Source organism: Periplaneta americana, chromosome 15, assembly GCF_040183065.1.
Source record: "Periplaneta americana isolate PAMFEO1 chromosome 15, P.americana_PAMFEO1_priV1, whole genome shotgun sequence".
In the NCBI taxonomy this organism is placed as follows: Eukaryota; Metazoa; Arthropoda; class Insecta; order Blattodea; family Blattidae; genus Periplaneta; species Periplaneta americana.
In genome coordinates, this window is record NC_091131.1 from 181,464,495 (window position 1) to 181,481,188 (window position 16,694).

Below are 16,694 nucleotides of genomic sequence, written 5' to 3' on the forward strand. Positions count from 1 at the left end.
CTATTTCTTTCGCATCTTATTAAATTCCAGGGGGCCCAAGCGTGGAGATGAGGAGAGTGGATTTGACTAATTGGGCCCTCCGGACTTCACCGAAAGTCACGGCAAGGGCTAAATATTAATTCTATCAAGATGTTTGACCCGATCAGAGACCGGGAAATCTCAATTAGCCTTTGCCCCCCGCATCCTGGACTAGCTTCTACGATTCATCAGAAAATCGTAGAGTGTGATTGGGCCAATTTTTCCGAAAATGTTTCCACACTTTTGCCCTCGTAGCTCAGCGGACGAACGTCGGAATTTAGATGTCAACGTCTCAGGTTCAATTCCTCGTTACTCCTTTTCATTTTATTGTGGTTCAAGATAGTATAATGTAATAATACAAAAAGAAAAATTAATAGCAGTATTATGCAACTGGATTTTTCCAAACCTAATATTAAATTTATGTTATTTATATCGCTAAAAAACGATTACAATATAAATAACTTGAATATTATTTATACAGTATCACTAAAGAACGGTAACACAATATAAATGATAAATATCGGTTTGTTTAATTAATATAAGATATTATATAATACGTATTTAATTATCTAAATAAAATAACCTATTTTACAAAGAAAGATGGTTATTTGTGTTATAATAATTGCCTACATAAAATACAGATTATTTATATTGCGAAAGAACAATAACAATATAAATAACTTGAATATTATTTTATAATGCTAATGAAGGAAAACAATATAAATGATATCTTGAATATTATGTATATCGCTAAAGAACGATAACAATATAAAAAAACGTGAATATTATTCCTATCGGAATTTCACAGATTTATTACAGATGTATTTAAGAAATTGTACAAGAATAGTAATTAGTAACAGTGTCCTATTTATTCTTCTTGGAGCCAAATTTGTAACTTTTAAAAGTGTGGTTACTATGTTGAAGTGTATGTGTTGCAACGGATGCTTGATTTGTTATGTTTGTGAGTCAGTTATGGGATGCTTGATGTCGTCGCAATGTCGTAATTATAGTTTGATTGTGTTTGTGTGACTATTGTGTATTAATTTATGATGTATGGTACGGGAAGGTGCATATTTGTGTTATAGAAGTGTTACGTATGTGTGTTGTTAATGTTTTTGTATATTTCAAATTGATAACTGATATTTGTTTTGCAATCGGAATGCCTAATTTACAGATTGTTTATGTTTTGTTTACATCGCGTAAGCTAATTTAATTTTCTTTTCTATTTCTCTTTATGCTTATCTTTTTTGTGTATAAAACTATAGCCCTAACATACATATGTAAAATTGGGCTAACCCCCATTGGAAATACTGTAGCTACAATAGTAATAATTATTATTCATATCGTTATAAAACGAGAACAGAATACAAATGATGACTTGAATTTTATTCATATCTCTAAAGAACGATAACAAAATATAAATAACGTGATATCCATAAAGAACGATAACTGGATATAAATGATAATTTGAATATCATTTACATCGCTAAAGAACAATTAAAAAATAAAATGAAAACTTGAAGAAGGCGCGAACCCAGAACCTTTGAATCATTAAACAAGCACTCTACCGCTGGTCTGCGAGGAGCAGATATGGAACAATTTCATAGTTCGGGAACTGCTTGTACAAGCACATGCATCGTGTAACATCGCCGCGACCCGAAGTGGACTTTGAAAATATTCGCTGTTCACGAGTGCGGCCACTTTTTTTTTTGACAGCTGTACAGAGATGCACTCATTACAAGCGACTAAGTGGCCGGGATCCGAAGGGATGAGCGCCGTCTTGAATCACTAAGTGATTATTTACGCATATTATAATATTATTATGATATACTTCAGTACATCATAATAATACCATGGTACCGAGTTTTCAATGAAGACATCTGTCAGGGAAAAAAAATCAGAACCTCTTGTAGAAGATGGCAATGGCTTGGAGAACAAAATATCTTCATGAAAGGAATCTGAAAATTCGTACTGCACAAACGTCATTAGCACAGCTAATCCGGCAACGTCCGTGGATTCGTCAAGTTGTAGCAAAAATTTCGTTTGACTGATACGGGAAATTATGGTATTTTTAACATCAATTGATAGATCCTGGTTCCCATTACGCACAGTGTTATTTGATAAGGGCACACTGGAGATCAAGTTTGCAGTTCTTTCGTCCACCATGCACTTCACTACCTTCACTAATAGTGGTTTTATAAGAATTCCGGCAAGGGTGTGAGGTTTACCAGTAAGACCCAGTACATGGCTAACCAAGTACGACGTTCCTAGTGTTTTATAGTTATTTGTCTTTACACGAGATAAAATTTTTGTCTAAACTGCATGGAGTTCGTTATATTTTCTTTTGAAGTAGTCTGCAGTTTTATTTGTGAATTCAGGATGAGTTTCGAAATGCCGTCTAAGCTTGGCAGGGAACATAGAACTATTGGGCAAAATTTTGTTACATATCACAGACTGGGGACGTCCATCAGCAAACTCATTGAATCCCATATCCAAATATGAATCACAATATTTTCGTTTTTTACTTCCTTTTCTGTACCTCTACACTAGGCATCGTAAACTCTGAAGCAGGATCATGTGTAGTATATTCTGAATTCTATCCCAAAGAATTCGCACTATTTTCTTCAAAAGTAAGGTTACAGTTGTTATTATCCCCCTTTGACTGAGCACTGGTTGATGACTAATGGCTATAGTAGATCTATTATTATTGCTGCTTCTATCTAGCAAGACGAAATCAAACTACTTTCTGAGAAAGTACTTTTCGCTTGATTGAAGTAGTTTACGTTTTTCGCACTAGAGGCTAGATGGAAGGAGAAATTTTTGTCATCCGCGGTCGGAGCCCGTGAGACTTACTTGCGGAGCCTCAAGGGCTCCGCGGAGCACACTTTGGGAACCGCTGCTCTAGATAATACCTGCACAAACAGCGCTCAACGACTGCGCGCGCACCTTCGGAGCGGGAGAGTCGTGTTTACCGCTCGCCGAATCGGAGAGGAAGAAACGTCAGAAAGACAGACTTGCTATAGGTAGAGGAAAGGGAAACGACCACTCAGCTGTCTAGTGGAGTGCAGCGTGTAGGCCTCTTCCCAGTAACTGTTTCACGTTGCTTACCTACTGCTACAGTACAGTATGGAGGAATCTAAAAGACGGAAAAGTAATCAGGCAAATTCTTTCACTGTTGCATGGGAAAATGCTTATTTTTTCATAGCTGCTGGAGTAAATACTCAGTGCTTTATCTGCCACAACATTTTGAAAGGTAGAAAGAAACGTAACATAATGCGTCATTACGAGTCCAAAAATAAAGATACTAAAGATATTAATCTTCAACAATTCAAATATCTCTCTTCAGGGATATGTTGAATAAATTACGGGATTTCAGGCGTAAACTTACACTTTTCGTAACTTTTCGTAGAAACTGTTCGTGATGAAGCCATGTTAAACGATTATGTGCAAATATTAATTGAAATTAAAAATGAATTTAATTCTAGGTTCCAAGATCTTGTCTTAAGGCCCACACCTGTGGAATAACGGTTAGCGCGTCTAGCCGCGAAACCAGGTGGCCCCGGTTCGATTCCCGGTCGGGGCAAGTTATCTGGTTGAGGTTTTTCCAGGGTTTTCCCTCAACCCAGTATGAGCAAACACTGAGCAACTTTCGGTATTGGACCTCAGACTCATTTCACCGGCATTATCACCTTCTTCTCATTCAGACGCTAAATAACATAAGTTGTTCATAAAGCGTCGTAAAATAACCTACTAAAAATCTTGTCTTAATTGGAAAGAAGTTTAAAGTTATCATAATAAATTCCTTCAACACCAGTTGAAACAATGTCATTTAAGTTACAGGTGGGCCTGGTTGGCGCAGTTGGTATAGCGCTGGTCTTCTATGCCCGAGGTTGCGGGTTCGATTCCGAGCCAGGTCGATTGCATTTAAGTGTGCTGATATAACCTCGGCAGTTGCGAGCGTCGTTAAATAAAACACAACATTTAACGATTTACAGCTCGGACTTATTGATCTTCAATGTGGCCTAAGGGATAAAGATCGTTTGAATAATACTACTAGCCCGGTTGAGTTTTACAAGACTAAACATTAGCAATAATATCCACGACTACACAGGCTGGCTGTGAAAATGATTGTTATGTTTGGCTCAACACTTATTGAGCAACTGTTTTCTATAATCAACATTAATAAAGGCAGACATCGAACATCTGTAACTGATGTTTCATTACGATCAGTAGACTACTGTTCCTTTCAGCTGCCAACAGCATAAAACATCGTATTCATGTACTGATAAATGAAAATATAAAAAAATGATATTACGTATAAAATTTCTATTATTTCTGTAAAATAAATATGTCTGTATTAATTAATAAGTCCAAGATAGTGTTGCAGACAATGAACGGGAATTCATTTCATGAACCTCGTAATAGTACTTCCTTTTGTGTATATTTTGTACGAGATCATCCCTTCTTCCAGTCCATCCTTATACAGAGCGCAGCTAATATCTGCATTCCGCTCATGAGCTGTGAGCCGGCTCGGAGAGCGCAAACCTTGTGCAGGCCTTCGATTAATATTACAGCTCATGCATTGCGACTTGATGTCATCGTGAGTACAAGCTTTCCGACGGCTGCTTGACGGAGTGACCGCTCCAGTCTTGTCCACAAGCGTGGCTTTTCCACTCACCACAGATCCAGTTGTTTCCCATTCGTTTACCAGTTCGGTATTGTGTGTTTTTGGAGGGCATTACGAACACCAAATTCTCTCTGGTATGCCCTTTGAGTAGCTGTAACATTGAATCCAGTATTGCTTCACAAGGAAGACCCGTTGATTCAATCTGTACTGCATTTTCAGTGACTAAAACAAACATTTCGAAAACAGCTGCCGACAATAAGGAGTAAAGAATAAACATCTGCGCATCTCGTGACAGGGAATCAAAACTTCTGCTTAATTGGGCGTTAAAAACTGGTCATTAAGTAAATTTTCAGCCGAATAAATAAAGAATTTTCAACATTTGCTATAGAGGTTAGTAATCTCACAATGATCCTCTCTATACATTTGAGGTAAAACAAATTCTGGCAAGCATCATTCGTTTTGAAATAAAGAAAGAAAGAGATGTGTTAGTTCTAATAAATCACCACTATGATTATTGTGTAAGTGTAACAATGATACAAGCATTTTTAATACACTAAATTAAAGCGAAGTTTAAATTAAGAAAAATGGATGGCTGTGAAAAAATTACATTTTAAAGGATATTCATGAATACATTCTATTAAAAGATACTAGGCCTATAATATTAATGGATAAATAATAATAATAATAATAATAATAATAATAATAATAATAATAATAATAATAATAATAATAATAACAACAACAATAATGTAGTCAGTTCAAACATTAAACCGCTACAAATATTATAATATTTGAGATAGGGAAAAAACAAAAACATCACAGTGTTGGGCAAACAACGAGTTTACAAAACATAGGGAAGATGTCCGCCGTTCTCTTGTTCAACGTAGGGCCACAGTCTAGTATATACAGACACGAAGCTTGAGTTGTGAGGATGATAGGAACAATAGACTGTGCCGATACTATTTCGCATTGTCTATAATGAGGCGATATTAGTGATCCTAGCGGTTAGCAACTATCTACGGATGCATATTTACTACCTATTGAGCTCCCAGTGTCTGCGACACCATGCACAGCATTTTCCAGATAATGTCTTGGAATATTGGCAATTTCTTGCGAGATAGCATCTTTCAGTTGCAGTAGGGTTGTTGGATGTGTCAGGAAAACTCGTTCTTTAAGGTAACCCCACATCAACGATGGGACCCCATAGTGGCTCCCCACTCTACGCTGAACACAACCGCCAGACCACTCGGCTAACTCCGACCCGCCTCCCAAAGCCGAAGCAATCCGAGACCGCACGCAGCTTCAGGGGACTTGTTTGCTACATAACTCCGTGCACTGTGGGTCCATCTTCTCGCTCCCAATGTTTGCTACATAACTCCGTGCACTGTGGGTCCATCTTCTCGCTCCCAATGTTTGCTACATAACTCCGTGCACTGTGGGTCCATCTTCTCGCTCCCAATGTTTGCTACATAACTCCGTGCACTGTGGGTCCATCTTCTCGCTCCCAATGTTTGCTACATAACTCCGTGCACTGTGGGTCCATCTTCTCGCTCCCAATGTTTGCTACATAACTACGTGCACGGTGGGTCCCATCTTCTCGCTCCCAATGTTTGCTACATAACTCCGTGCACTGTGGGTCCATCTTCTCGCTCCCAATGTTTGCTACATAACTACGTGCACGGTGGGTCCCATCTTCTCGCTCCCAATGTTTGCTACATAACTCCGTGCACTGTGGGTCCATCTTCTCGCTCCCAATGTTTGCTACATAACTCCGTGCACTGTGGGTCCCATCTTCTCGCTCCCAATGTTTGCTACATAACTCCGTGCACTGTGGGTCCATCTTCTCGCTCCCAATGTTTGCTACATAACAACGTGCACTGTGGGTCCATCTTCTCGCTCCCAATGTTTGCTACATAACTCCGTGCACTGTGGGTCCATCTTCTCGCTCCCAATGTTTGCTACATAACTACGTGCACGGTGGGTCCCATCTTCTCGCTCCCAATGTTTGCTACATAACTCCGTGCACTGTGGGTCCATCTTCTCGCTCCCAATGTTTGCTACATAACTACGTGCACGGTGGGTCCCATCTTCTCGCTCCCAATGTTTGCTACATAACTCCGTGCACTGTGGGTCCATCTTCTCGCTCCCAATGTTTGCTACATAACTCCGTGCACTGTGGGTCCATCTTCTCGCTCCCAATGTTTGCTACATAACTCCGTGCACTGTGGGTCCATCTTCTCGCTCCCAATGTTTGCTACATAACTCCGTGCACGGTGGGTCCCATCTTCTCGCTCCCAATGTTTGCTACATAACTCCGTGCACTGTGGGTCCCATCTTCTCGCTCCCAATGTTTGCTACATAACTCCGTGCACGGTGGGTCCATCTTCTCGCTCCCAATGTTTGCTACATAACTCCGTGTACGGTGGGTCACATCTTCTCGCTCCCAATGTTTGCTACATAACTCCGTGCACGGTGGGTCCATCTTCTCGCTCCCAATGTTTGCTACATAACTCCGTGCACTGTGGGTCACATCTTCTCGCTCCCAATGTTTGCTACATAACTCCGTGCACGGTGGGTCCCATCTACTCGCTCCCAATATTTGCTACATATCTCCGTGCACGGTGGGTCCCATCTTCTCGCTCCCAATGTTTGCTTCATAACTCCGTGCACTGTGGGTCCCATCTTCTCGCTCCCAATGTTTGCTACATAACTCCGTGCACGGTGGGTCCCATCTTCTCGCTCCCAATGTTTGCTACATAACTCCGTGCACGGTGGGTCCAATCTTCTCGCTCCCAATGTTTGCTTCATAACTCCGTGCACTGTGGGTCCCATCTTCTCGCTCCCAATGTTTGCTACATAACTCCGTGCACGGTGGGTCCATCTTCTCGCTCCCAATGTTTGCTACATAACTCCGTGCACGGTGGGTCCCATCTTCTCGCTCCCAATGTTTGCTACATAACTCCGTGCACTGTGGGTCCATCTTCTCGCTCCCAATGTTTGCTACATAACTCCGTGCACGGTGGGTCCCATCTTCTCGCTCCCAATGTTTGCTACATAACTCCGTGCACGGTGGGTCCCATCTTCTCGCTCCCAATGTTTGCTACATAACTCCGTGCACTGTGGGTCCCATCTTCTCGCTCCCAATGTTTGCTACATAACTCCGTGCACGGTGGGTCCATCTTCTCGCTCCCAATGTTTGCTACATAACTCCGTGTACGGTGGGTCACATCTTCTCGCTCCCAATGTTTGCTACATAACTCCGTGCACGGTGGGTCCATCTTCTCGCTCCCAATGTTTGCTACATAACTCCGTGCACTGTGGGTCACATCTTCTCGCTCCCAATGTTTGCTACATAACTCCGTGCACGGTGGGTCCCATCTTCTCGCTCCCAATGTTTGCTTCATAACTCCGTGCACGGTGGGTTTCATCTTCTCGCTCCCAATGTTTGCTACATAACTCCGTGCACTGTGGGTCCCATCTTCTCGCTCCCAATGTTTGCTACATAACTCCGTGCACGGTGGGTCCCATCTTCTCGCTCCCAATGTTTGCTACATAACTCCGTGCACGGTGGGTCCAATCTTCTCGCTCCCAATGTTTGCTTCATAACTCCGTGCACTGTGGGTCCCATCTTCTCGCTCCCAATGTTTGCTACATAACTCCGTGCACGGTGGGTCCATCTTCTCGCTCCCAATGTTTGCTACATAACTCCGTGCACGGTGGGTCCCATCTTCTCGCTCCCAATGTTTGCTACATAACTCCGTGCACTGTGGGTCCATCTTCTCGCTCCCAATGTTTGCTACATAACTCCGTGCACGGTGGGTCCCATCTTCTCGCTCCCAATGTTTGCTACATAACTCCGTGCACGGTGGGTCCCATCTTCTCGCTCCCAATGTTTGCTACATAACTCCGTGCACTGTGGGTCCCATCTTCTCGCTCCCAATGTTTGCTACATAACTCCGTGCACGGTGGGTCCATCTTCTCGCTCCCAATGTTTGCTACATAACTCCGTGTACGGTGGGTCACATCTTCTCGCTCCCAATGTTTGCTACATAACTCCGTGCACGGTGGGTCCATCTTCTCGCTCCCAATGTTTGCTACATAACTCCGTGCACTGTGGGTCACATCTTCTCGCTCCCAATGTTTGCTACATAACTCCGTGCACGGTGGGTCCCATCTTCTCGCTCCCAATGTTTGCTTCATAACTCCGTGCACGGTGGGTTTCATCTTCTCGCTCCCAATGTTTGCTACATAACTCCGTGCACTGTGGGTCCCATCTTCTCGCTCCCAATGTTTGCTACATAACTCCGTGCACGGTGGGTCCATCTTCTCGCTCCCAATGTTTGCTACATAACTCCGTGTACGGTGGGTCACATCTTCTCGCTCCCAATGTTTGCTACATAACTCCGTGCACGGTGGGTCCATCTTCTCGCTCCCAATGTTTGCTACATAACTCCGTGCACTGTGGGTCACATCTTCTCGCTCCCAATGTTTGCTACATAACTCCGTGCACGGTGGGTCCCATCTACTCGCTCCCAATATTTGCTACATATCTCCGTGCACGGTGGGTCCCATCTTCTCGCTCCCAATGTTTGCTTCATAACTCCGTGCACTGTGGGTCCCATCTTCTCGCTCCCAATGTTTGCTACATAACTCCGTGCACGGTGGGTCCCATCTTCTCGCTCCCAATGTTTGCTACATAACTCCGTGCACGGTGGGTCCAATCTTCTCGCTCCCAATGTTTGCTTCATAACTCCGTGCACTGTGGGTCCCATCTTCTCGCTCCCAATGTTTGCTACATAACTCCGTGCACGGTGGGTCCCATCTTCTCGCTCCCAATGTTTGCTTCATAACTCCGTGCACGGTGGGTTTCATCTTCTCGCTCCCAATGTTTGCTACATAACTCCGTGCACGGTGGGTCCCATCTTCTCGCTCCCAATGTTTGCTACATAACTCCGTGCACGGTGGGTCCAATCTTCTCGCTCCCAATGTTTGCTTCATAACTCCGTGCACTGTGGGTCCCATCTTCTCGCTCCCAATGTTTGCTACATAACTCCGTGCACGGTGGGTCCCATCTTCTCGCTCCCAATGTTTGCTTCATAACTCCGTGCACGGTGGGTTTCATCTTCTCGCTCCCAATGTTTGCTACATAACTCCGTGCACTGTGGGTCCATCTTCTCGCTCCCAATGTTTGCTACATAACTCCGTGCACGGTGGGTCCCATCTTCTCGCTCCCAATGTTTGCTACATAACTCCGTGCACTGTGGGTCCATCTTCTCGCTCCCAATGTTTGCTACATAACTCCGTGCACGGTGGGTCCCATCTTCTCGCTCCCAATGTTTGCTACATAACTCCGTGCACGGTGGGTCCCATCTTCTCGCTCCCAATGTTTGCTACATAACTCCGTGCACTGTGGGTCCCATCTTCTCGCTCCCAATGTTTGCTACATAACTCCGTGCACGGTGGGTCCATCTTCTCGCTCCCAATGTTTGCTACATAACTCCGTGTACGGTGGGTCACATCTTCTCGCTCCCAATGTTTGCTACATAACTCCGTGCACGGTGGGTCCATCTTCTCGCTCCCAATGTTTGCTACATAACTCCGTGCACTGTGGGTCACATCTTCTCGCTCCCAATGTTTGCTACATAACTCCGTGCACGGTGGGTCCCATCTTCTCGCTCCCAATGTTTGCTTCATAACTCCGTGCACGGTGGGTTTCATCTTCTCGCTCCCAATGTTTGCTACATAACTCCGTGCACTGTGGGTCCCATCTTCTCGCTCCCAATGTTTGCTACATAACTCCGTGCACGGTGGGTCCATCTTCTCGCTCCCAATGTTTGCTACATAACTCCGTGTACGGTGGGTCACATCTTCTCGCTCCCAATGTTTGCTACATAACTCCGTGCACGGTGGGTCCATCTTCTCGCTCCCAATGTTTGCTACATAACTCCGTGCACTGTGGGTCACATCTTCTCGCTCCCAATGTTTGCTACATAACTCCGTGCACGGTGGGTCCCATCTACTCGCTCCCAATATTTGCTACATATCTCCGTGCACGGTGGGTCCCATCTTCTCGCTCCCAATGTTTGCTTCATAACTCCGTGCACTGTGGGTCCCATCTTCTCTCTCCCAATGTTTGCTACATAACTCCGTGCACGGTGGGTCCCATCTTCTCGCTCCCAATGTTTGCTACATAACTCCGTGCACGGTGGGTCCAATCTTCTCGCTCCCAATGTTTGCTTCATAACTCCGTGCACTGTGGGTCCCATCTTCTCGCTCCCAATGTTTGCTACATAACTCCGTGCACGGTGGGTCCCATCTTCTCGCTCCCAATGTTTGCTACATAACTCCGTGCACGGTGGGTCCAATCTTCTCGCTCCCAATGTTTGCTTCATAACTCCGTGCACTGTGGGTCCCATCTTCTCGCTCCCAATGTTTGCTACATAACTCCGTGCACGGTGGGTCCCATCTTCTCGCTCCCAATGTTTGCTTCATAACTCCGTGCACGGTGGGTTTCATCTTCTCGCTCCCAATGTTTGCTACATAACTCCGTGCACGGTGGGTCCCATCTTCTCGCTCCCAATGTTTGCTACATAACTCCGTGCACTGTGGGTCCATCTTCTCGCTCCCACACTGAAGTCTAAACCAATGTATAAATTAGTCACCATAATATCTACATTATCATCAGAGTTTTTTTGTATTGAACATTTAGGATATTTAAAGTATTAATATCCTTCTAGTCAAGTATTTACTTGGAGGTACCACGTCTTTAGGGACTGCTACTTTGAGCAATTGAAGGGTTCCTTGCAAAAACGAGATAGCTTCACTTTTACAAAGCTGTGGAAAACAGCAAAAAACATTCTGAAAATTTCAAATTTTTAATGAGCTTCTTTCCTTTTTATGACTTTTTCCTGGTGCCTGGGAGTTTCATTTTATCACTCACTCGTTTATTAGGCATACAATCAGCAATTGGGTGTGGGGTAATATATGAACAAATAATGGAGCTATCTCCTTCTTGCAATTGGATATAATTAGCCACATCTTGCACTGAAGACATTTGCTGTGCGAATATCGTGAACTGCAGCACATGCAGAGTGGCGCACCTCCTGCAGCGCGTGACATGCAATTACATCGAGGAGAACATGTGATTCATACTTACTTACTTACTTACTTACTTACTTACTTACAAATGGCTTTTAAGGAACCCGAAGGTTCATTGCCGCCCTCACATAAGCCCGCCAGCGGTCCCTATCCTATGCAAGATTAATCCAGTCTCTATCATCATACCCCACCTCCCTCAAATCCATTTTAATGTTATCCTCCCATCTACGTCTCGGCCTCCCTAAAGGTCTTTTTCCCTCCGGTCTCCCAACTAACACTCTATATGCATTTCTGGATTCGCCCATACATGCTACATGCCCTGCCCATCTCAAACGTCTGGATTTAATGTTCCTAATTATGTCAGGTGAAGAATACAATGCGTGCAGTTCTGTGTTGTGTAACTTTCTCCATTCTCCTGTAACTTCATCCCGCTTAGCCCCAAATATTTTCCTTAGAACCTTATTCTCAAACACCCTGAACCTATGTTCCTCTCTCAGAGTGAGAGTCCAAGTTTCACAACCATACAGAAGAACCGGTAATATAACTGTTTTATAAATTCTAACTTTCAGATTTTTCGACAGCAGACTGGATGATAACAGCTTCTCAACCGAATAATAACACGCATTTCCCATATTTATTCTGCGTTTAATTTCCTCCTGAGTGTCATTTATATTTGTTACTGTTGCTCCAAGATATTAGAATTTTTCCACCTCTTCGAAGGATAAATCTCCAATCTATATATTTCCATTTCGTACAATATTCTGGTCACGAGACATAATCATATACTTTGTCTTTTCGGGATTTACTTCCAAACCGATCCCTTTACTTGCTTCAAGTAAAATTTCCGTGTTTTCCCTAATCGTTTGTGTATTTTCTCCTAACATATTCACGTCATCCGCATAGACAAGAAGCTGATGTAACGCGTTCAATTCCAAACCCTGCCTGTTATCCTGAACTTTCCTAATGGCATATTCTAGAGCGAAGTTAAAAAGTAATGGTGATAGTGCATCTCCCTGCTTTAGCCCGCAGTGAATTGGAAAAGCATCATATAGAAACTGACCTATACGGACTCTGCTGTATGTTTCACTGAGACACATTTTAATTAATCGAACTAGTTTCTTGGGAATACCAAATTCAATAAGAATATCATATAATACTTCCCTCTTAACCGAGTCATAAGCCTTTTTGAAATATATGAATAACTGATGTACTGTACCCTTATACTCCCATTTTTTTCTCCATTATCTGTCGAATAAAAAAAATTTGATCAATAGACGATCTATTACGCCGAAAACCGCACTGATGATCCCCAATAATTTCATCTACGTACGGAGTTAATCTTCTCAAAAGAATATTGGACAACATTTTGTACGACGTCAACATAAGTGATATTCCTCGAAAGTTACCACAGTTGGTTTTGTCCCCGTTTTTAAAAATAGGTATAATTATGGACTCCTTCCATTGTTCTGGTACAATTTCCTTTTCCCAAATTGCAAGTACAAGTTTATAAATTTCGCTATATAATGCTCTCCCACCCTCTTGTATTAATTCTGCTGGAATTTGATCGATACCTGGAGACTTGTAGTTTTTCAGATTTTCTATCGCAATTTCGACTTCTGAAAGCGTGGGTTCGGGTATAAATGGCTCAGCAGTTTGTATTTCAATTTCGTCCCGATCATTTCTATTTGGCCTATGTACATTTAGTAGTTGCGCAAAATAGTTTTTCCATCTGTTTAGGATTGATGGAGAGTCTGCAAGCAAGTCACCATTCTCATCCTTGATCACGTTTACCCTTGGCTGATATCCGTTCTTAAATTCCTTTATACCCTTATATAAATCTTGAATGTTTTTATTCTTACTATTTGTTTCTACCTCATTCAGTTTTTCCTTCAAGTAACCTCTCTTTTTATTCCTAAGTGTACGACTTGCTTCCCGTCTTTCATTGAAATAATTATCTCTCTTCTCTTCAACTGGATCCTGTAAGAATTTCAATTTTGCCTGTTTCCTTCTTTCTACTACCATGCAACAATCTTCATCAAACCACGTTTCTTTTTCTTAGTTTCATAATAACCTATGCTCTGCTCAGCTGCAATTTTGATACTATCTCTGATATTTTCCCACACGCTATTAACATCTAATTCTTTCTCAACTTCGTCGGAACTTTCTAAAGTGGCAAACCTATTCGAAATTTCGACCTGATAATTTTGCTTAGCTTCCTCGTCCTTTAATTTCAAAATATTGAATTTGGTAATATTAACTTGTTGCTCTACTCGCTTGGCTACTGATAATCTTTCTCTTAATTCTCCAATCACCAAATAATGGTCAGAATTACAGTCTGCACCCCTGAAAGTTCGAATATCTAGTATACTAGTATGTCTCCGTTTATCTATCAAGATGTGATCTATTTGGTTGTTTTTCAATCCATCTGGAGAAGTCCAAGTATATTTATGTAGGGCCTATATCCTTATGGGGGAATGTTGTACTTTTGACAATTAAATTTTTCGATGTGCTCTCTTTTCCAATAGTTGGTCCAAAAAGATCCTCCCGTCCTACGTTAGCATTGAAATCCCCCAATAAAATTTTCATGTGATATCTAGGGAACTGATCAAAAGTATGTTCCAATTCCTCATAGAAGCTATTCTTTATATGGTCGTCTTTCTCTTCTGTAGGGGCGTGAGCATTTATAACTATGATGTCGCACCATCTACCCTTAAGTACTAAATATGATAACCTGTCACTGATAAATTCGACCTTTTTTACTGCTGATTTTATTCTTTTATGAACAAAGAATCCTGTTCCTAATTGGTGATTATTGTTTCCTTCCCCATAATACAACAAGTAATCTCCTATTTGTGATATGCCATTCCCATCTAACCTAACCTCTTGTACTTCTACGAAGTATATTCTATATCTAGCTAGTTCTTTTGCTACTAATGTTACCCCTCCTGTTCTATAAAGACTAGTTACGTTCCAAGTGCCAAATCTCAAATCCTTATTCCTTTGCTGTGGTCGTGCCAGAGAATCAGTCCTATTCCAAGGCTTATTATAGGGATACGTAACAAGCTGTTTTTTACGGTGATAGCCCTTCGCTCAACCCCCAAGCTGGAGGACCACCCCTTATCGGCTGTCCACGACTGCTTATTCAATATATTCACAGCTACCCTCCATATCTGGAGGCCGTCTCCTCTATCCGCAACCTGAGGACGCGCCATGCCGTGGTGATAGGGACCCACAATACATGGATGTGATTGATACACGTAATGTATTTTTTGAACAAGAAATAATTATCAAGATATTAGAGTCAACTTTCTTTTTTTAAATGGGAACCAACTATGTTCTGTATTGCAAATATTCCGTTAGCTTTGTCTAATAACAACTGGCTACTTTACTGACTGTTTGAACGTCATCGGTAAGAGTAAACATGAGCAATGTCTGACCGAGGATCGAACAGAGGGAGGACAATTCTGGTTAGAGTTGAGCGTCAATTAAATTACAATCACAATATCCTGTGTATTTTAATACTATGTAAATGTTGCACATGGTGAAGTGAGACATAAAAGTTGTGTACAATAAACAACTATTTGCAAAAAACAAAACACAAAATTTCTGGTATGCAATCAGATTTCTCGCCGATGTATTACCATTCAATTGTCCAGCACAGAACTGAAGAATTGAGGGTTGTATTGGTTAGTGTACAATACTGTGGGTGTGTTCGATCTTCAATTACGTCAACATTATAAACTAGACATAAGAAAGGGTGCGTCAGATATTGTTTATGTTTAGTCTTACCGGTGACATTCAAACAGTCTGTAAAGTAGTCAGTTGTTAGTGGACAGAGCTAACACAACATTTGCAATACAAAACATAGGCTAGTTGGTTGCCATTAAAAAAAGGAAGTTGACTCTAATATCTTGAAAAGTATTTTATGTACAAGCAATACATTACATGCATCAGATGTCCGCTTCGATTTAATTTAACTTGTAATTGTCGGTTTGTCTATTATATGAAATATTTCACACGCTGTCGGAGATGAAAGAGTTAATTGGACCATCCTGTACATACACTGTATATTATATTATATGATGTTATGTTATATTATATTATATTATATTATATTACGTTATGTTATGTTATGTTATTTTATATTATATTATATTATATTATATTATATTATATTATATTATATTATATTATATTATATTTTGTTTTGTTTTGTTTTGTTTTGTTATGTTATATTATATTATATTATATTATATTATATTATGTTATGTTATATTATATTATATTATGTTATGTTAAGTTATGTTATATTATGTAAGTTATGTTATGTTATATTATATTATGTTATGTTATGTTATGTTATGTTATGTTATGTTATGTTATGTTATGTTATGTTATGTTATATTATGTTATATTATATTATATTATATTATATTATATTATATTATATTATGTTTTGTTATATCATATTATATTATATTATATTATATTACTTACAAATGGCTTTTAAGGAACCCGAAGGTTCATTGCCGCCCTCACATAAGCCCACCAGCGGTCCCTATCCTGTGCAAGATTAATCCAGTCTCTATCATCATACCCCACCTCCCTCAAATCCATTTTAATATTATCCTCCCACCTACGTCTCGGCCTTCCTAAAGGTCTTTTTCCCTCCGGTCTCCCAACTAACACTCTATATGCAATTCTGGATTCGCCCATACGTGCTACATGCCCTGCCCAGCTCGAACGTCTGGATTTAATGTTCCTAATTATGTCAGGTGAAGAATACAATGCGTGCAGTTCTGTGTTATGTAACTTTCTCCATTCTCCTGTAACTTCATCCCGCTTAGCCCCAAATATTTTCCTAAGCACCTTATTCTCAAACACCCTGAACCTATGTTCCTCTCTCAGAGTGAGAGTCCACGTTCCACAACCATACAGAAGAACCGGTAAT

The 16,694-nt window shown here is 41.4% G+C and overlaps 1 long non-coding RNA gene across 1 annotated transcript in view; it reads left to right on the top strand.

The window, feature by feature from the left end:
• LOC138715700 (uncharacterized) overlaps window positions 1-16,694 on the top strand; it is an 82,053-nt gene that overhangs the window by 64,797 nt on the left and 562 nt on the right. The gene's annotated exons all lie outside the window — the stretch shown is intronic.